Below are 23,127 nucleotides of genomic sequence, written 5' to 3' on the forward strand. Positions count from 1 at the left end.
TGAAAGTAAAAATCTGACCGACCGCGAAATATATAAAAAATTACACCACGGCTACATGAATGAAATAAAATCAGCAAAGAAATCATTCCTTATAGACCGGATAAACAAGGCAGAAAATTCCTCTAAAAAACGTTATCAAATTTTGAAGGAATTTACAACCCCTAGCAATCAGCCGTTAACTCCTGTCTGCCAAGATTGGACTGACTCCCTCTCAAAGTTTTTTGAGGAAAAGATTACAGCCATTCATCAATCCTTCTTATCTCAACATAACAGCATTCATTCTGAAGATATGCTCTGCCCGTCTCTTGATCCTCCCCAAATTTTGAATAAATTCATCAAATGCGACATCAAGTCAGTAACATCTGTCATGCAGAAGATAAAATCTGTCTCTCCCACCGACCCTCTACCTCCTAAATTTCTCTCCACCATTGCGCTGGTATTGTTGGAAGGTTTAACTGGTCTATTTAGTACATCTCTCTCAGAGGCGGACTTCCCCATAATGTGGAAAGCAGCCAGAGTGAGACCGATTTTAAAAAAAACGACAGCCGATCCAAAACTACTCCTCAACTATCGTCCTATCTCTCTTCTTCCCTACTTCGGGAAGATGTTGGAATCCCTCATTAACCAACAGCTTGTTGACCATCTTGAGAGCCACGGACTCTTAGACCCTCCTCAATCCGGTTTTAGGGCTGCGCACAGTACAGAGACAGCATTGGTCGAGGTTACTGATAACATCAGACTGGCCTTAGATAAACGTCAGTCATCCTCGTCCTGCTCGACCTGTCCGCTGCCTTTGACACTATCTCCCACAGCATCTTAGAACACTGGCTCTGGGAGATGGGTGTCAGAGGAAATGCCCTTAAATGGTTTAAAAGCTACCTATCTGACTGTGTAACAACTGTTCAGATGGGAAACAGCATTTCATGTGAGAGACTTGTAGAGATGGGCGTGCCACAGGGCTCTGTTTTGAGCCAGACGCTTTTTAACCTGTACAAGACTCCACTGGCTAAGGTGATCAGAGCCTATGGATTTTATGTCATATCGTATGCCGATGATATGCAAATCCTGATCACCTTAGACCCAGACCCTATTGAAACCAATCAGCGTTTCAAAAATTGTATGTCTCAAGTTGACAGGTGGATGAGATCCAACCACCTTCAACAAAATAGTGGTAAGTCAGAGATCATGCTCTTTGGCAAGGCTATGGAACACTGCACACACGACTGGTGGCCATCCAATTTAGGCTCCTGCCCAATCTCCAAGGAAACGGTCCGCAACCTCGGTTTTTACATGGACAATCAATTGTCCATGAAGAGACAAATAAATCATGTCATTGGCACCTGTTTCGGTGTAATGCCCAGTTTGCGTAAGGTTTTCAAATGGATCCCTATTGAGGCACGGAAACCATTGATCCAGGGATTAATTATAAACAGAATGGATTATGGCAATGCCCTATTGCTCTCAATAAATGGAAAGCTTTTAAATAGGCTCCAGATCCTGCAGAATACCGCAGCTAGGCTTGTCCTAGACCTTCCGCACAGATCTTCTTCTGCTCCCTGTTCAAGAGCTCTACACTGGCTTCCAGTGAAAAAACAAATTCTTTTTAAAACCCTTTGTTTGACACATGAGCACATGTACGGAAACGGTCCAGGATACAGGTCAAAAAAACTATGTTGGTATCAGCCATGTAAGGTGCTCAGATCCAGCAATGATGAATTGCTCATTCCCCTCAGAATCCATTCCACTAGAAAAGGGGGTAGATATTTCTCCTTTCTCGCACCGGCATCCTGGAACAAAATGCCCTCATATTTACGAACCATCCCGACCATAGCTGCTTCCACAACCACAAGAAGTTAAAGACTTGGCTATTCGATAATTAAGCCAGCATCTTTTCAGAGCCGTCTGCAAGGGCCATGAGACTCCTGGAGTGATGTGTGCACTATACAAATGTCCCTGACTTGACCTGACTTGACTTCTTCAGTGCAATCTTATATTTAGCTTTATCTTCTGGATGGTACTTGCATCTCCATATCCTTTTGAGCTGTGTGCATAGTTTCTTGCATACTCTCAGTTCGTCATTAAACCAGGGGGCAGATGGTTTCAACCTAGATTGGGATTTCTTTATGATAGGGGCTAGCGCGTTAATAGTCCCCCAAATCCAACTGTCCAGACATGAGGTGTCCTTATCTACACAACCTGTCAGAGCTGGCATACCAATAGTAAAGACACGATTTAGGTCATCTGGCTGTAATTTATGGTAGGCGCGGTAGGAGGCCTGAGTATTGCCCCTTAAAGGTGGCCTATTGCCAATCTGTCGCCAGGCAAATGGAATAAGAAAGTGGTCTGACCAAGAGAGAGAGGTGTGTTGAGAAACCCATAGGTCACATTTGTGACCTATTTGCAGTCAGAAATCAAGTTAGCATTAGCCAGGGGCCAATGATATCCAATTTCAAAGTGTAAGCTGTCAATATTTAACAGTTTACACTTTCCTTGTTCAGGCTACAGACATGGGAAGGCGCAGAGAGTCATCTCAAGGGGCACTGCATGCACTCCCCAATGTTGTATTCACCATGTGTCACTGTTTGTAGCATTGTGACTTATGCTCTATAAAGGACAGTGATTGCAATACATCACATTGGGAATGAGAATGCAGGTGTGGACATTTGCTTTCCCATGCAGTCACCATCATTGTATTTGTTTATTTTCTCGGAAAGTTGCAAACTGTTCTGGCTACATTCATGAGGTGGGCAAATTGCACATTTTTGTGAAAAGAACATTTGGAGTTCAACTGCTTGGAGCAACCCTCGCAGAGCAAAGGGAGAGACTGCTCACAGAAATATGCAGTTCAACATTTTGTCAGTGGTCAACTGGACGTGTGCCCACGTGTGTGTATGTGTGTGTGTGTGTGTAGGTGTCAATCAATCAATCAGGGAATTGTAAGCGCGCTACTCACCCGTGAGGGTCTCAAGGTGCTGAAGGGGGATCCGCAGATCTGTTTAGTAGAAGAACCAGGTCTTGAGAGTCTTCCTGAAGGTGTTCAGGGAGGGGGCGCGTTTGATGTCTACCGGTAGCTCATTCCAGGCCTTGGCCGCCATGTGAGAGAAGGATCTTCCGCCTGCTCTGGCTATGTGGATGCGCGGGGTTTCGGCCAGTGCGATGTTGGAAGACCGAAGGTTTCTTTTGGGTACGTGGAATTTGATTCTGTCGTTGAGGTATTTTGGTCCGCTGTTGTGTAGACATTTGTAGGCGTGAGTGAGGCTATTGAAAGTGACTATTTTCTCCACGGGGAGCCAGTGGAGACTTCGTAGGTGTTGGCTGATGTGTTCGTGTCAGAGGATGCCGAGGACGAGTGTGGCAGCGGTGTTCTGTATTGTCTGGAGTTTGCAGAGTAGGGTCTTGTTGATGCCGGCCTAGAGTGTGTTTCCTTAGTCCAGTCTGCTGGTGATGAGTGCGTGGGTAACTGTCTTCCGTGACTCAGGGGGATCCACTTGAAGGTCTTGCGGAGGATGCAGAGGGTGTTGAAGCAGCTGGGTGTGACGGCATTAACCTGTTGGTTCATGGTGAGTGATGAGTCGAGTACGAAGACAAGGTTCTTGGCATGGTCTGAGGGGGTAGAAAGGCTTCGAGGGCGATCGGCCACCAGGTGCTGTGCCATGCAGAAGGGGTGGTACAGAGGACGAGGACTTCTCCGCGTTGAGCTTTGTGCAGCTGTTGGTGTTCCAGACTGCGATGTCTAGCATTCCTTTCTGGAAGTTGAGTTAGGCAGTGGTGGGGTCTTTGGTGAGGGAGAGGATGAGCTGGGTGTTGTCGGCGTAGGATACAATGTTGAGGTTGTGTTGTCGGATGATGGCTGCGAGGGGGCCATGTAGATGTTGAAGAGGGTGGGGCTCACTGTTCCCACTAACGTGCGCGTGTGCGCTGGTGCGCACCTATCTCTCCTGGAGCGCGCACCTTAAAATACAAAGCGCGCACAGGCATCTGTCGAAAGTGGCATCGCCGCTTTTAAAATGCATGTGGTGCGAAAACGGTCGGATTGAGTGACGTTGTTAAAGAAATCATATTAATCACTGCGCCCACCATGCGCTGCAATTAACATGATTACTTTAACAAAGGCACTCAACTGCCCTGCAGCTGTGCCCTATCAACAAATGAAAGGCAGCAAGTCTACAAGCATGACGTGTGCATCACACGTCGTGCTTGTAGATTTGCTGCCTTTCATTTGTTAATAGAGAAGTGCTGGTAATTGCTAGGGATATCATTGGTGCCTTCCTGACCTGCCAGTGTCTTCGTGTGTAACCAGGTCATCAAAAACAGGAATTCCTGTTTTAACTCGATCATCCCACCAACGTGCAGAAAACGTGGTCACTACAGATGGCCCTGGCAGATTTTTCTTGCAAGCAGGACGGAAACTCAGTATTCAACTTTTCAAATCAAGCTGTTGCACTGACTATTTTAGACAGAGTGAACTCTGTTGTGGTTTGTCTCAGGAACAAAAGAAAACATAGCTTGGAAAAGTAGCCGAGAATAAAAGGCCTGAGTGCGTTAAACCGTGTGTTTGTCATCTTACTTTATTTGCTGCTTAAACTGCTATTGCTGGCCTAAGTACCTTTCACTGAATAGTTGTCTAGGAATGTTTTATGCAGTTTCCTTCTGCAGAGTTAGGCTCATAATCTGTGTCGGGAAATATTTTTTTTTAGAGCACAGCATTGCCACTTTTCCATTCCAGCGTGACCATAGTCTCATTAGCATTAACAATCATAGGGTGAACTCTACCATAATCCGAGGCGAACTGGCAGTAGGGGGAATTCAAAAGGGTTCTCAGAGCATTCAGAGAATTGATTGGAGGTTGCTGTGTCAACAGTTCATGCCCTGCAGGAACTAGGGGTGCATGCACACAAGGGGGCATAACATGTGCCCCTCTGCATGTATCCCCAGTTATGGTATCATGTAGAGGCTCCCAACATTTCCCCACCCTATGAACAGAGCTCTAGTTGAGAATCTTTAGTAAATCTTATCTTTGTACCACTGGTGGAGCCTTGTGCTTTTACTAAAGCTGAAGTGAGCTTGCTTGTGTAACCAATTCATGTCATGGTGTGTGTATGTAAATTGCAAACCTGTCTTAAAACCCATCATTTGGCCCTTTATGTGTGGAAATGCGCTGTATTTTCACTTTTTAAGCAAAACGTTTGGAGGGATTTTTGAACGGATATTTGTCGCTGCACCCACATGCGCGGTCTGGTTCTTGGCGCTCATAGCATAGGCTGCAACGCACAGAGACATTCCACTGCCGCACATAGAGGAAACAAATTACAGGGAACATTGGTGGGGCTCAGTGATGAACCCTGTGGGACTCCGCAGGTGATTTTCGTGGGAAGGGTGGGAGTCTGATCCTTTGGCTTCTTCCGGCGAGGAATGATCGGATCCAGTCCAGTGATGTTCCTTGTACGCCTGCATTGTGTAGTCTGGAGACTAGTGTGCAGTGGGAGAGGGTGTCAAAGGCCGCTGATAGGTTGAGTAGGAGGAGGGCTGTGAATTGGCCTTGGTCCAGGAGGGTGCAGATGTCATCTGTGGCGGTGAGTAGGGTGGTCTCTGTGCTGTGTTACTTCAGAATCCGGTTTGGGATGGGTCGAGGATGGCGTTCTCTTCAATGATGGCGTTCTCTTCAATGAATTGTGTCACTTTCTTGTTGACTGTTTTCTCTGTAACTTTGGCTGCAAAGGGGTGGAGCGAGATAGGCCGATAGTTCTTGAGGTCGGTGGGGTCAGCTGTGGGCTTCTTGAGCAGGAGAATGACTTCTGCTCGCTTCCAGTCGTCTGAGAAGGTGCCTGTTTCAAAGGTGGTGTTGATGGTGCATTGTAGTTCTGGTACGATGGCGGCTGCGGTTCTGTGGTAGATGTGAGGGTGCAGGGGTCAGAGGGGGCCCCGGTAGATGCTTTTCATGGTCGAGGCGGTGTCTTCGGCCGTGATCGGTGTCCAGTTGGAGATGGTGGGCTCGCTGGTGTTTCTGGGGGTGGGGGGGTTAGTCTGTGGTGCCTGGTGGATGGTCGATGAAGTCTGAATCTGAAAATTCTGTGTTTATCCAGCCTTAGGCTAAATAGTATCAACCTTGTACTATTTGACCTGCGCAGGACAAGTAGTGGCACAGGCATAAAAAAGAGACTCCAGGCAATGCCAGGATGGTGGCCATCTTATCATGAAGGAGCAGGAAAGTGTGTTACGCATTTGAAAGTACATCCATTAACAAATGCACAAAAGCATGTATAAATTTTCATAGTGTCCGAAGCCAAGAATCACTGGCCAGACCAGTATGGTCTTTGCAAAGTTGTTCTGTTGATTCTAAGTCTGAGAGCCCTCTGGTCTCATTGCCTCAGAGACTAATAGCAACATAGGGAGGAGAGATGATTGGATTTTACTAGAGCAGGAGTAAATATAATGTGACAAAGGGAATACTTGGGTTTCTTTCTACTCATTCATCAGCTACAGCTGGTTTCTGGGAGGTGGGTTTATTATTATTATTATTATTATTATTATTATTATTAAGCTGTTTTGTAGCGCACTCAATTACTGCCGGAGTATCCTGGCGCGAAAGAACAAAAAAGAATTTTAACAGCAAACACCAATCCGACCAAAAAGACTAGACAGCCAATCTAAACAAATGAGTTTTTAGCGCTTTTTTAAAAGCAGTAAAGTCAGCAATACCACGCAGAAAAGCAGGGAGCGCGTTCCAAGCCAATGCGGCCTTCACTGCCACTGAATGCCCTCCCAACCGGACACGCCGGTAACGCGGAACCTGCAAAAGATGTTGAGCTGCTGAACGCAATTCTCGGTTGGGGAAGTACCGAATGAATCGCTTCTTCAGATAGGCGGGACCCAGCCCATTGATGGCTTTATGAGCCAGGGTCAGAATTTTAAAAGTGATCCTATGCGGCACCGGCAACCAATGCAGGCTCTCCAGGTAATTCCTGACGCTAATCTGCCTGGAGATATTCCCCAACAATCTGGCGGTAGCGTTCTGGATAATCTGGAGCCGCTTTACCAAATAGGCCGGAGAGCCACTAAGCAAAGCATTGGCATAATCCAGGCGCGAGAGGATCAAAGGTCTCGCGACTGACTCGCGTGCCGAGGCGGACAAATAGGGAAAAAACTTTCTAAGAGACTTCAGGGTCCCAAAGCAGCCTCCAGTTAGCTTCTTAATATGCCCCTCGAATCGAAGGTCTTCCCCAAACCAAACCCCAAGGTTCTTGGCCAGGGTGTTCGAGGCACATGGCATGGGGAAGCCGGCCGGCCACAGTCGGACCCTAAAATCAGGAGGGAACTGGCCGTAGAGCAGAATTTCGGTCTTGTCCTCATTACATTTCAATTGAGATGACGCTAACCAATTGAAAACTGAGGACAGACAGTTCTGAATCTGCTCTGTCTCCAGAGCCTCACCCGGCCAGGTGAACAACAGCTGCGTGTCATCCGCGTATACTATAATTTTGGCTCCCCAATGTTCGGCTAAGTCAATCAGGGGGGTCAGATAAACATTAAAAAGCATAGGGCTCAAAGTCGAGCCCTGAGGGACCCCTGTCGTGAGAGGTCTAGCCGATGATGAAAAAGGAGGGAGCCAAACCTGCTGGGATCTTGCCGTCAAAAATGAACTCAGCCAATCTAATGCGAGATCATTGATTCCAATGTCGGCGAGCCGCGCCAGGAGACGTTGGTGGGGTACCGTGTCGAACGCGGCAGAGAGGTCCAATAAAATTAGAGCCACTCTGCCGCCACCGTCCAAACACTCCCTGACCGCTTCCGAAATTTCCACCAGGGCCGACTCCGTGCTGTGAGCAGCACGGAACCCGGATTGGGCCTCGTGAAGAGCTCCGGATCTTTCCACAAACTCATTGAGCTGCTGAAAAGCCAATTTCTCGCCTATTTTAGCCAGAGCAGGAAGCAATGAAATAGGCCGATAGTTGGTCAGCACAGCAGGGTCAGCCCCGGCCTTTTTGAGCAAAGGCAGGAGCTTAGCCTGTTTCCACTCGAGAGGCACAGTGGCTGATTTAAAGGAAAGGCCGACTAAGTGTGTCACCTCCTGAACAACCACATCGGCCACAGCAGCCAGCACCCTTGCCGGACATGGGTCGGACGGTGATCCAGATTTCAAAGATTTGATCACGGCAAGGGTGTCTGTAGTTGTAGGAGGGACAAACTCCGTCATCCTAGCCGATGGAACCCTCAGAGGAAAAGAAAAATCCAGCGTGGCATCTGATAAACTGATGGCAGCAAAATTTAACTGAATGGCAGCTATTTTGTCATCAAAAAACCTGGACAAACTCTCACACCAGGCCTTTGAAGCTGGAACTATCCGCTGCTCCGCGCAGGGGGCAAGAAAGCTATTCACAATCGAAAAAATCTCTCGCCTGCTATTGTTGGCTTTAGCAATTCGATTGGCATAATAGACACCTTTGGCCCTTTTAATACTAGCGTAGTAATTTCTCTGTTCTCTACGTAGAATTTCCTTGGCCGAAGGGCAATAGAATTGACGCCAAGCCCGCTCTAGTTTTTTACAGGTCTGCTTGTGAGCACGCAGCTCCGGGGAAAACCAAGGTTTAGAGGGAGTGGAGCGCAATCTGCCACACCTCCCTTTAGAAGAGACCGAAACCCCCGCCACCATCCAATCATTGAAGGACGACACCGCTGTGGTAAGATCACTGCACAGCGCGGGCCGACACCCAATCAGGGTGGCCGCCAGAGTCTCATTGTTAATTTTACTAGCACAGACTGATTTAACCCTCCCAGTGGGAGCACCCAAAGTTGACCATGCAAATTTGATCAGCTGGTGGTCTGACCATGTCAAAACTTGAGGGGCATCGACCTGGAGAGAAAAATTGGAGCAAATCACATCCAGGGTGTGCCCTCCCGAGTGCGTGGGTAGGGAGACCCACTGAGACAAGTGCGCAAGGTCCAGGAAATCAAGCAAGCTTTTACTTTCTGGAAGAGCCGCTTCCTCAACATGAATGTTGAAGTCACCCAGAAGTAAAAAGTGGGGGAATCTAAGGGCTCGGGGGGCAATCAAATCCATCAAAGCCGTAAGAAACGACCCAGCTGATCCCGGAGGCCTATATATTAGGGTACCCCCAAGAGTAAAGTGAGGGGAGAGAACCACAGAGAAATTCATCGCTTCGCCACCACCTAAGATTACCGGGGGGTCTACCTGAAGAGTCAATGAATCTCTCAAAATAATTGCAACACCCCCACCTCTTCCTAGGGCTCTATCCCTCCTGTATATTTTATAGCCACGGGGCACAGCTAACTCGACATCCGGAGCACTGGCCGCAGTGAGCCAGGTTTCCGTCACAAACAAAAAGTCGAGCGAGCTGTCAGCAAGAAGCTCAAAAATATCCGCAGCATGTTTGCACACCGAGCGTGCGTTAACTAAGGCAGCGGAGAAAGCGTGAGAGGCCGGCTCCGGTGGTGAGGGGACAGGGGGTGTTTCCACACAGCAAAAACCACAGATCGAACAAGGGGTAAGCCATGGACAATTCCCCACATCACCACCGACATTCAAACACCCTGCAGAGCGCAAAGATAGCAGCTGCTCACTCGTGTACATGAGCGTGGAACTAGCCACAGTCCGAGGCTGTAAGGCAGCCCGTCCTGCGTCCGTCACGGCTGAGGCGCGGACGGGCGCAGACGGGCTGACCTTTGGCTTACCTTCGGCGCGCCTAAGGCGCGCCCGCCACGCGTGACCGCTGCGCGTCAGAAAAGGCATGGTGTTTTTATAGGAGGGCGTCACTCCCCCAGCTAGACCGCTGCCACAGGTTCAGCCGGGGAGAGGACGCCTAGTAAGATGGCCGCCCGCCCTCCACACAAACGGCACAGCAGCCGCGATGGAACGGGGCCGGGTAGGCTCACCTCACCACACAGCAAAAGTCAGGCAAGTCCAAATACGAGCCCCAAACGTTATTACAATTTATAAGCTGCCCCCAGCAGTGAAACAAGCTGACTCGAAGAGCGAGTCCGAAATATGTAAAATAAAAAAAACAAATGTCGCACTCACAGTTGGTTCAAGAGCTGTTTAAAATTATTAAAATAATCACACATGCGTGCATAAACGAGAAGCGGTTCAGCATGAGTGCTGCCACCACCCACTCTCACCGCCAAGCGCTTAATCCAGCAGCTGATCTTATAGGAGCGCGTCACTCCCCCAGCTAGACCGCTGCCACAGGTTCAGCCGGGGAGAGGACGCCTAGTAAGATGGCCGCCCGCCCTCCACACAAACGGCACAGCAGCCGCGATGGAACGGGGCCGGGTAGGCTCACCTCACCACACAGCAAAAGTCAGGCAAGTCCAAACTCCAAATACGAGCCCCAAACGTTATTACAATTTATAAGCTGCCCCCAGCAGTGAAACAAGCTGACTCGAAGAGCGAGTCCAAAATATGTAAAATAAAAAAAAACAAATGTTGCAATCACAGTTGGTTCAAGAGCTGTTTAAAATTATTAAAATAATCACACATGCGTGCACAAACGAGAAGCGGTTCAGCATGAGTGCTGCCACCACCCACTCTCACCGCCAAGCGCTTAATCCAGCAGCTGATCTTATAGGAGCGCGTAACTCCCCCAGCTAGACCGCTGCCACAGGTTCAGCCGGGGAGAGGACGCCTAGTAAGATGGCCGCCCGCCCTCCACACAAACGGCACAGCAGCCGCGATGGAACGGGGCCGGGTAGGCTCACCTCACCACACAGCAAAAGTCAGGCAAGTCCAAATACGAGCCCCAAACGTTATTACAATTTATAAGCTGCCCCCAGCAATATGGGGGGCAATATGGGCATACTAGCATGTCCACTGTAGATGAAACCAGCCTCTTATGGCAAGACCACCAACTAGCGCAACACACACCTGGATTCAAATGTAACAAACTATTGGCCGAGTAGCAGTAAACAGTAGCAGTAAACCCGACATACATTCCATAAAGGACAAAGGCAAGAGACCACAGTATGTGTATCTGGACAGCCAATCTCCCCATGGACACGCAGATTAAAAATCTTGTGTCCACTCAATATTAATCTGCAGCCACTAGACCTGTCTCCGTACAGCTTGGGTTGGTAGGCGAGTTGACATTTTCATTCATAATAGGTACAATTTGGATACCCCTGCCAAAACCCTTTTCAGAGGGCCACAGGGAAAGGAGGAGGTACTGAGCTCAAATGTGGGGATTGTGGATTTTTACTCTTGATGTCCTAGGGCCCGACATACTATGGGAAGTGAGTTAATGGGCAAATTACTACTCCTTCCGCACTCTCAGTGGTAGCATGGGCCAAGCAGTCAAAGATTATTCAGGAAGCGGTAGGTACAAGGAATGCAAGGTTCATAACGCACAATCCCCACAGTGACCCCAATAAGATGATTATCGAGTTCAATACTGATCTTAAGTGTAAAAAGTAGTATTTATTCTACATTGTAAACACAGCACACCAAACAATCCACACAAGTAGTCTCTCAAGACTAGCACATTCGTGCTGGTCAGAGCAGTGCTCCCCCTGTAGGGCCTCTCATTCCCTCATCTCCTCCTCAACACTATACTCGGCATCCCTGTCAGATTTTAGGAGGTGACTGCAGGTGGTGCCCGCACTACTGATGAGCATTAAAGTCTGGCTTTAGCCTTGAATGTTTGAAGCTCTTCCGCCTTACCCCAACCACTGCCTTCAGAAGAGTCCAGGAGTTGGAGTGCTCCTCTCCCCTCATACTTCACAATGACCAGCTTACAATGCGTGCTTCCTGTGGTTGGTGAGGTTAGCTCACCTAGGCAGATGGAAATGGCTTGCGGTTGTAGTGGCTCCTTCTCTTCGTGATTCCATGGGGTAAGTCAGTGAAGCAGCAGCACACCTGCAGGTGGCATCTGGGTTGTTCCTGAGTCCCACTACTGGTTGCAGGGACTCCTCCAACACAGCAACATCCTCAAAGTTTCTAGTGGCCCCCTCTTGGTATACGGCGGTCACAGATACTGGTGAGAGTCCCAATCAGTTTAGATCCTCTGGGCAGTCTCAGTGGCCTCCTTCTGGCATACAGGGGTTGCAGCATATTGTGGTTGCAGACACATTGGGGCAGCAAAGGTCTCAGTTGCACAGATGATGGCTCCAACAGTCTCAGTGGTAACATGTGAGTGCCCAGTAGCCCTAGCGGCCCCCTCCTGGCACATGGTGGTCATGGAAAAGGGTGAGAACTGTGACACCAGCAAACAGCCCACAACGTCACTGCAGCCCCAAAAGGGGTTGCCAATTTATGCAAGACACCGGATAACTCAATCTTGACTGAACCGGCCAACTAACACCGTGCTCAACAGATCCACTCATCAGGACCCTCGCTGGGCCTCAATCTCACCGGTTCCTTCATCCTCACAAGGCACAATGGTTTGGAAGGCAGGCAGAAGGCTGATGCTTCAGGCCCTACACCTGGATGGGAGACTGGCAGGGTGTAAGAAATTGGGATACTAGTTTCTGCACTCTTAGTACAAAAAAAGCAGACTAATTAGATGATGCAGGGCTGAGTGATGCCTGGGGACCTGGGAGGCAGACGCACCGGGCAGAGCTCCATGTGGCGATGAGTGACAAACAAAAAAAACGATGACGAACAAGGGAGAGTGGGCTCATCATAACTCCTATAACTTCCATTATCACAAATTATCCACAAGAGCGGCTGAATGGGGAAGGGCAGCCTCTTCATCAGTCATCCGCAGTGATCATGCTGAGGAGGAGGATGGAAGACTGGGAGAAATACGGTGCTGGTGGTGTGAAGGGGGGAGTGGCAGACGGTGCGAGGCAGAAGGGGAGAATTGTGGAGGGACTGTGCTGACACTGTGATGAAGGGAGGTGGCGAGGAACCGAGGATTGGTTGGACGGTGCAGTCATTGTGAAGAAGCGTGAGCAACATGTGACAGGCAGACAGTGCGGGAGGTGTGAAAGGCAGTATGTGAGAGAAGCAGGCCATGGGAGGCAGGGATGGAGAAAAGTGGCATGCCATCGACTGCTGGGTTCAGGCTTGGATCTGCGAAGGACACCTGATGGTGCTGCAGAGGGCTTGCGCTCCTTCGAAGATTGTTTTCTTTTCATGGGAGGAAATTGACAGCAATGCATCTATGGCTCATGCTATTGTTTGTTCTGGGTTCCTGCTGGAGGAAGTGATTGGCACGCTCTTCTCTTACCCATGTGAAGAGAGCACTGTGCGAGACTGGTGGTCATCATAATTTAAGAGCACAATTCAAAGAGGTATGGACTATTTATTTTTATTCACTGACTTATACGATGGGTGGGTGGAATTTCAGAGCTATCATTTACAAAAGCATGTATTCCACACCAGAAATCCGCTGCTCTCGTAACTCCGCAGAATCTCGCTGAGTTTTTAGGTAACTATACGGAGTAAAACTCCGTGAGTTCCACCCACCCCTACTGATGAGATAGCACTGTTCAACAAAGTATAGGGCTCATGCTCCAACCTTCATAGTCCAAATCTAGGCACAGTGTCTGGCCGTTAAAATTTGTGCTTGGGGGTGTCAGCTCCATTGAGGTGCTCTCTCCTCTGCACTGCCCTTAGTCAAAGCAATAGCCAACCATGGCAGGAATGACTCCAATTCTAAGTAACCCACAACCCAGACCAAGGGAGTAACAGGAGCTCAAACCTGGCTGTCTGCCTCCACTGAAATTTGACCCATAATGGTTCAACAAAGGTAAGACTTCCTCCCCTCCAAGATTCCCAGGTAGTTCCAAACTTATTAGTCCCACCAACTCCCTGACAATGAGTTGATCAGCAACTCTTCATGAAATCAAAGAGCCCTTTGATGAACACAGAGGATGGTCTACTACTCTCACTTCAGTGTGCATGTCCCAACACAGCTCTCAGGAATGTCAGCAATACACATCTCGTGCCTGGGTGATGCAGTCCTCAGCTCTCCAGGCTCTCCGGGCCTTGGACATCTGAAATGGATCCCATAGGCTTCCATGTTATTTACCATCCACAGGAACACACCTTGCAAGCCAGCACACACATGCAAGTATTGCATGCTGTCCGGTGCTACATGCAATCCATGCTGTCCATGGGTGAGTTAAGTACATAGCCATTACACTTTACAGCTGTTAGCCAGTAGGCCCACTACAGAGACACAGGTAGAAAGGCCTGTTCACATTACTGATTTACGCCGGTTTTAACTATTTCTTGCTTTAGGAGATGGATGCCAATTGTGTTCACTACTTGTTCGCAGTTCTACCTGGTGGTTCCTACTTAAATCTGCCCTCGGAAGAATTTTTTTTCAGTAGTTTTATATAGTGCGAACTTGACCCAAAGGTATCTGAGCACTTTACATGAGCACCAGTTGCATTACATAAGGACACATTCACTTTTTGTAGGCACGGGGAGATTACGTGATTTGCCCAGACTCACAGGATGTGGAGCGTCATTGATGAGACCAAACCCAGTTCCCCAGATTAGAGATCGACCGCCCTAGCCATTAGACTACACTTAGAATACATAATTTCAGCTGTTTAGGCAACAGCTGGGTAAATTGTGAAGTTTCTCTACAAATTCTTGATTATTTTAATGGCTGCTTGCCGAACAGTACATAGTTTCTTTTATATAGTCAGCAGTCAGGTAAATTATGACTTTTTTGATATTTGCAAAGCCACTGGCTAATTGGTACATAATGTCTGCTATTTAACTAGCATCCAGGTAAATAATGAAGCTTGTTTCCCATTTGCATGTCTCCTAGCCACATTGTACATAATGTGTGCTATTTGACCAGCAGTCAGGTAGAGTGAAGGATGCTTTTTGACAATTTGTCTGACAGGTAGATCTATAATGCATAATGTTTCCTACTTAGCCATTGGCTGGGTAAATACTAAAGTTTCTCTATTATTTGCTTGACCTCTGGCTAAAAAGTACATCACTGGTTTTTGGCTATAGGCCAAGTAAATAGTAAAGTTTTTTTGTGTGCATGGCTACTGGTCAAATAGAATATAATCTCCGCTATTTATCCAGTAGTCGGGTGAATAGTGAAGTTCCCTTGCCATTTGCACAGTTGCTGGCAAAACAGTGAAGAATCTTGACTATTTATCCATTAGACTGGTAAATAGTGAAACTTGTCTGCTATTTGCACGGCAGCTGCCCAAATATTACAGAATATCTACTATTTAGTGAAGTGTCTCTGCCATTTGCTATGCTGCAGGCCAAATAATGAATAATCTATACTATTTAGCCAATGGCTTGCTAAACAGCAAAAACAATTCACTATTTCCCATGAGCTGACTAAAGAGCCGCTACCCTTACATATTTTTTTTCTGCTCATTCAAGCTTGCGAAATCTCTTAAGGCAGCATGTAGTGTTAAATGAAACTCACCACTAAAGAAACTCTAATAGGTAACGTCATTTGCATATCCAGCAATATTATCTGAAAGGCTACTGTGTTTTTTTCATTGTTACATATTTATCACTGACTACATGCAGTATAGTGGACAAAAAGAGCTTTTGTCTGCAGATTATCTTTGTTTCTCTTTGCATAACACCAAGAGGCCATAAAAGCTGAAGCTTATGCAACATACCGTTCTTGCAGCTTTAACTCTGACTTTCTGCTGCCTAAAATACCGCACACACAAGTCCCAGACATTCTTTGCATACCCAATTTGTTAAGGCTTTAAAACCACACAATCTCGGCCTCTATTTCTCCGGGTTGCCTGAAGGTGGGGCGAGGCCCTTTTCAAAATGTTGTCTGGCTGCCGCCCTTGCCAGAAGTCAAGGTCAAACGCTCCCACGTTCCCGCACAAAACATGCCTTGATGTGGTGCCCTTTAAGATGGCATGAGCAGAGGAAAAACAGTATACACATTTTTGTGAAAAGAAACAAGAGCTTTCATTTAGAGCATGTTTACAACCACATCTGCTAAGCAACTGTAAGAAGCACAACAAAAATAATTAGTTGTGTTCTCTTTTTTTTTTAGCATTGACCTTTCTAGTTGTGCAAGCCTCGGAAGATCACACAGTGCTGCCTTCAAGGAAAAATGTTGAGGGTCTCTTGAAACCCTCTCTGGTCTGAACGACCCTGACTCTGAGACTGCCCTTGTGCAATGGACTCCATCACCCTCCTTTACAGCTGCAAACTCAGCCCGCATCTTCAAACTGAGCCGGCATCATAGGATGTAAGACTCTTATCTTCTCTTAGTGTGAGATGGTTGACAGCCATACCCTTCTTGTTCGAGGTGACCTGACTGACACTAGTCTGAGAGGCTCCCAGAATGACACACCCGAAGCCTGTGGGGGCCTTGTGTGAGACCTGTCTTCTCTGAAGGGGGCAGAAGTTAGAAGAGTTATAGTGTAAGGGGCTCTTACTTGGTCATCCTGTATGCTACGAACATCTGACTCTGACACCTCCTATGTTAATGTGTTCCCATTGCTACGCATCTCAGGGGCTCTGAAACATTACTGGTCTGAGGTTTTCTAACAAAGACTCCCTTATTCTTTGAAGTGCTCTCGCCTGTACATTGCTAGTCTCAGAGTCTCAAAATTTCACCCACTTCTCGCCTCAGGGCTTTTGATTTATTGATCTGACTATCTGAAGGGTGATTATTGACTGTCAGTCCAAGAGGCTCTGACTGGGGCACCCTCTAGTCTGAGAACATTTGACTCCTATATCCCTTGCATGTTTGGGTCCCGACTATCCTAATCAGGAGTATCCAGTGTCTCAGAACAACAGCTTGACGGAAGCATTCGTAAAATTAATCTTGAAGTGAGGAAAAAGCTACAATTGTCCGAAAACAACATGGGAGACTATATTGGAATTCTGAGCTGTTAGATTAATGCAATCGTTACTCACTTCTCAGTTGTCTCCTTGTCCTTTGATCAGCCTGGTTGGTACACCTGGTGGAGAATTTGAAGGTGGATGAAATGTTCTGAGTTGAGCAAATGCTTTCAGAGATCAAACCAGAGTGCAAGGACCTTGTATCTTGAGCCTCAATCTCTGATTGTTCTTTGTTGCTGGTGGGGACCCCGTTGAGTAACTACTGAAAAAATCCGAAAATGGTTCAATTGTCCCCTACTGGTATCAACACGTTTCTCTTGTCTTGAGTTCACTTCCAGAGGTCTGGATTTATGGAATTATGCAGCCCTTGGCATTCTGTACTCTGTTCCGCCCGGGCAGTGGAGGGATGTATTTCGCTGCTCTGGAAGATTACAACCCTATATTTTTTGAGATTCCCACCTTTCTAGCACATATATCTGTGCCATCAGAGGAGCCACCACCATGGCAGCTCCTCTCAAAGCATTTATTTGTTTTCATGTTTGGGACCTCCAGGTTTAACCTGACGGTCTCAAACAGAATAAAATGTTTATCGGACCAATCGCCCTAACTAGAGCGGATAGTTTGACACACTGTCCAATGGCCTGTCAGGTCATCAGTCAGTAGTTTCCATCTGTGGAGCAAGTGAATTTTCTGCTGGTAGAAACATGATAGTTCACCTGACTCCAAATCGAGTGGGTGAACTGGGAGTTTGGTGGAGTAGCATATCTTCCAAACTCTAAATAAACTCCTCATTTTGTGATGGCAAGGCCATCCAATTACATTGTGCTGCAAGGTGCTTGTGTTATAATTAAGAAGAAATACATCAGAGCTCACAGAGCTAGTTCTCATCTCCACCAGAAACCTCTTGGATCGGTTTAGGTTGATCTTTCCTTCATCACGATTAGGAAGGCTTTTGCACACAGCAATTATTACTGTGTTTCCAGCCATGTTACTTTCTGCAGGCATGGAAGTTCATGGACTCCATCAATAGGGAAGATGTATTCTATTTGATCTGGCGATCGATTGGGCAATGGCTAGTGCTGGCCTAGGAGCAATCATCAGGGTGGCATGGAGTCTTCGCATGCAAACCTCTTTTCCATTGACAAGAGAGACAACAACCAAAGAAAGGTCAGTGAAAAAGGTGGCCTCAATTTGGCATTCTAATGGATATCCCTTAATCATAATCAGTGGGATTCATAGCCCCTCATGCAAACAATAGGAACGCCACTAAACTGGGACACCCTTATAACAGAGAGAGAATAGAATAACATCCCACAGAAATTGCCTTACAGAACTTGCTTTAATACTCTCTCAAATGTCAGGTATAATTCCCTATGGGAATTATGATTGTCCACAAAGAAGTGAAAGAAATCCTCCTGGCAGATTCAAGATGGCCGCCCGCTCCTGTTCTAGCGCGTTTTGCGCCCGTTTTTCTGTTTTAAAAAACGATTCCTGTCACAATTTCTTTTAAATGGAGGTCGCTGGTTAGTTAAAGTGCCTACCTGTACTGTACAGCAATTTCCAGTGTTTTTGGGCTCCAGAAGACCTTCTTTTCGCCGCCTGGTTCCAGCACCCAGCACACCTCTGAGGTATAGCCGAGTTTCTCTCTCAGGGGGGCAGAGTGACTGTTGAGAGAGGGCCTGGCTTGGGCCTAGCCACGCCCACAGCCCATTTTAGATGCTGCACCAGCTATTTTGCTGCTTTTCCTCAGTATTTGCTGCATTTGGGGACATTTTACCTTTCCTGTTTATATTTTAATTTTTCTTTTCAAAGAAAATAGAAAATAAAGCTCCTATTAATAATAAAAGGAGGCAGCAAGTTTCCACACCTCCTATTAAATCGAAAGTTGTGGAGTCATCTGAACCCTCTTTAGCCTTAATATTAGAGGAAATTCAAGCTTTGCGCATTAACACTGAATCCATTGCGTCAGAAGTTAAAAATGTATGCAAGGAAATGGCAAGTATATCCATGAAAATTTCAGACAATTCTATTAAAATTCAGGATAACAATGCCAAAATTGATTCTTTCAGTCCTCTTGTGGCAAACATTTCTCCTATGCGTTCTCAACTGTTGGACTTGGAAAATTGCAATAGACAATACAATCTTCACATCTTTAAATTACCAGAAGATGTTAAGGGGGCTAATTGTAGATTATATTTGGAAAATCTTATCCCTGGTCTTTTGAATCTCAAGTTTCCTGAAATATTTGAAATAGATAAGGCCCACAGGATTCCCTCACATCGCAACCCTCATCACACCAAACCGAGGGAAATGATCTTCAAAGTTTTGCTTCATCATCATTTGGTTCTAATCAGAAAAGCTGCAAGAGAAATTCCTTCATTGATGGTTAAAGGACATAAAATGTTAATTCATCAAGATTTTGCCAAAGAAACGGTTGCGATTCGTAAGGAATTTACTGCTCTTCGTCCTCTACTCCGGCGTCTTGGCTTCAAATATGGACTTTTTGACCCTTCCACAATGCGCATTTGGAAAGATAATTTCTCCAAGTCTTTTCAGCGTCCTGAGGATTTGAAGAGTTTTATTGATCAACAATCTCCTCACTCAATGGATACTAATGACTCTATTACTTGAATTATTACAGTTTATGCTTTAATAAGACAGGTTACTAAGATTTTCTTATTTTGGGCTCCAGCGGTTCTGGCCATGCTTGTAGACCGTGTGTGTGTTTCACTTTTCTCATTTATGTCTTCTGTTTGTCGTTTTTTCCTTGTTTTTTCCGTTCTTATTCCCTTGACTTGTTATGGAGCTAATTTTTTCTTATCTTTTTTCTCGTCCTCTTCGCCTTTTTTCTCATTTGCCTTTCTTTCTCTTAAGTCTCTCTTCTTGATTTATTTTTTCTCTCTCTTCTACTATAGCTAGTGTTCATAATCTTAAAGTTGTGTCCTTAAATGTTAAAGGTTTGCGCCATCCAGTTAAGCGTACAAAAATTCTAGATTATTTAGGTAGTTGCAAAGCTGATATTTGTTTTATTCAAGAAACTCATATAGATGACAACATTTTGGATTATATGAAAAAGAAATGGGTTGATGTGATTGTCTCATCTCCTGCCAATGCTAAGAAAAATGGTGTAGCTATTATTTTTGCAAAAAAACTACACTGTCAGGTTTTAAGTAAAAATGTGGATGAAGATGGTAGATATATACTCGCTAAAATTAAAGTCCATGATTCATTTTATTGTTACTAAATGTTTATGGTCCTACTGCAGACGATCCTCTTTTCTGGTGCAACCTTACTACAGAAGTCTTAAAAGTTGGAAATGTTCCGTTGATTGTTGGCGGTGATTTTAATGTCATTGCTTACCCCTTATTAGATAGACTTTCTCTTACTAAATTTCACCCTTCTAAAGTATTTTTCGCTTTCAAAGCCATTATTCAAACTGCTAAATTAGTTGATATATGAGATTGCATTTTCCCACAGAAAAATATTTTACTTTTTTTTCCAATCCTCATAACTCCCATTCTCGCATTGATTGCTTTTTAATTTCCAGACAATTAATTAATTCAGTAAAAGTTCCACAAATTGGTACCATTGATGTCTCTGACCATGCTTTGATTTCCTTGGTTTTGAATTTAGAATCAACTTATATCAAACAATCTAGATGACGAATGAACACTGATGTAGTTTTAAATGAAAAGAACAAACCAAAACTTTTAACATCCATTAAAGACTATTTTTTATTGAATCCAGAAGGTTCAACCTCTATGAATAACAGATGGGATGCGTTTAAGGTTTATATTAGGGGAGTAACGATCTCCATTATGGTGCATGAGAACAAAACCTTTAATGCACTCATTAAAGATTTACAAAAACAAATTGCGAAAACTGAACGACTTTTTATTACCTCCAATGATCCTCGTCATAAGTTTACACTCCAAAAATTACTGTATGAATTTAACTCTAGTCTTAGTAATAGAGCTGGTATCCAAATTTCCAATGCTAGAGCCAGATTTAGTTTTAATGTCAATAGATCTGGTAGGCTCCTAGCTAATTATCTTCGCATTAAAAAGGACAAAACTCAAATTAATTCAATTAATGGCCCTGATGGTAAAATTGCCTTTTCTCATAATGATATTGTTAATGAATTTTTGGATTTCTATTCCAAACTATATAATAAGCCTGATTTTCACGATGAACCCTTGATTGATTCCTTTTTAGCGTCTTGTGGTTTACCCAAAATTTCTCAATCTGATAAAAATGGACTTGATACTCCCATTACTAAAGAAGAAATTTTATTAGCCATAAAATCCCTTAAAAACAAAAATCTCCTGGTCCTGATGGGATACCTGCAGAATTTTATAAGGAATTTCAGTCATCTCTTTTACCTTTTTTATTTCAACTTTTTGAATTTTTGGGATCTACACGATCTACCTCTGGTTCATTTACAGAAGCCTTAATTGTTGTACTCCCAAAACCAGATAAAGGCCCTACTCATGTGTCTACTTATCATCCAATATCTTTAATAAATCAAGATTGTAAATTATATGCAAAAATACTTGCTACCAGATTAGGCCCTATTTTAGATTCAATTATTCACCCTGATCAAGCTGGTTTTATGAAAAATAGATTCTCTGCAAACAATACCAGAACTCTGCTACATATTATTGAACAAAGTTCCACCTTAACGCTTCCCTCAGGTATTTTAGCCTTAGATGCTGAGAAAGCTTTTGATAAGATTCATTGGCAATTTCTATTTCATATGTTGTCATCTTTTGAGTTTGGAGAGTCTTTTATACGTATGATCTCAGCTCTATATTTGGGAATCACTATTAAAGACGTTCTTGTTAAATCCCTTGCTTATGCGGATGATGTACTTTTATTTATTAGGGACCCTATGTCATCGTTCCCACCTTTAGTTAATATTATTGCAAAACATTCTACAGTTTCTGGTTACACTTTAAATACTAACAAAACTGAATTTTCCCTTTAAATATATATTGTACTCCCGATATGCTTCCTATGAATGGTATTATTTGGCAAAAAAGTAAATTAAAATATCTTGGGATTATATTTTCTTCATCTATAAAATCAACATCTACTTTAAATTGTGATTTTATACTTAACTATATTAAAGACAAAACATCTAAATGGTCGTCACTTCATCTTTCATGGTGGGGTAGATTGGATTTTATCAAAATGACTATAGCACCCAAAAAAATGTATACCCTTGCTATGCTTCCAATTCAATTCCCATTAAAGTTTTACAAGGATGTTGATAAATCTTTGTCTAAGTTTTTATGGAACAACAAATCTCCTCGTATTAGTTACAAAATATTAAAAATTCCCAAACGTAATGCTGGTTTTAGTATCCCTGACATGTTTCTATATCATAAAGCCTTTATATTAAAACAAAGTTCATTATCATTTAATCATTCGTTTTTACCTAACCCACCTGCTTGGTTATCTATTGAGAAATCATTAGTAAATCCTCACCCACTTCCTTCTCTGATAACAATGTCTAATACTGCATCATTTTTTCATAAATCAGTTATGATTAAATCTACTAAAATGATGTTTAATGATTTGGACTTAATTTTTGAATTCTCCCATGAATTCCACTGAAGATCTATCGCTTTGCTATAGTAATGTTATTAAATTGAGTAGAAATGTAAATTTTTGGTCGTCCTGGATTAAAGCTGGTGTTTTTTATCTTAAAGATGTGTATACTCAGAATGCGTTCATCTCGTTTGAAACTTTGCAATTCAGATTTGGTTTATCTCAATCCAATATCATTAAATATCAATATTTGGGCAATGCAATTTTAGATTCCTTCTCAGATAATATTCCATCTAATGTTGCAGCTGATTTATCAATTTACATTCAAAAGATTTCTTCGGCTCCTCATGGTGTTTCTATTTTGTATAAAAAGTTATCTGATACTCTTGGTAGCAATATTGAAGGGATTTAAACTTTTTGGAATAAAGAACTGTCCCTTTCTTTATCTAATGATACATGGCAAGATATATGGCTTAGTGGCATTTCTGAATGGCTACCTGTTTCACTTTACCAAACTAATTCTTATATTTTACTTACATTACGCCTATTTCATGCTAAACTGCTTCCTTTTGCAGAATGTTGGCATTGTAACTTACATCCTGGCATGTTACAACATATGTTATTGGATTGTCTTTTATTTTTTAAGTTTTGGTCCGAGGTTTGGGATGTTATAAAAAAGATTTTAAGACTTCAAGAAGATGTTTCTTATCACATGTTAATTTGCAAATCTAATATATCATCTAATAATCTAAATGTTTTAGAAAGTAAGCTTTTTAATTTCCTGATTTCTGCAGCATTGAAATCTGTTACTTATT

This window comes from Lissotriton helveticus, chromosome 10, assembly GCF_964261635.1.
Source record: "Lissotriton helveticus chromosome 10, aLisHel1.1, whole genome shotgun sequence".
Lineage (NCBI taxonomy): Eukaryota > Metazoa > Chordata > Amphibia > Caudata > Salamandridae > Lissotriton > Lissotriton helveticus.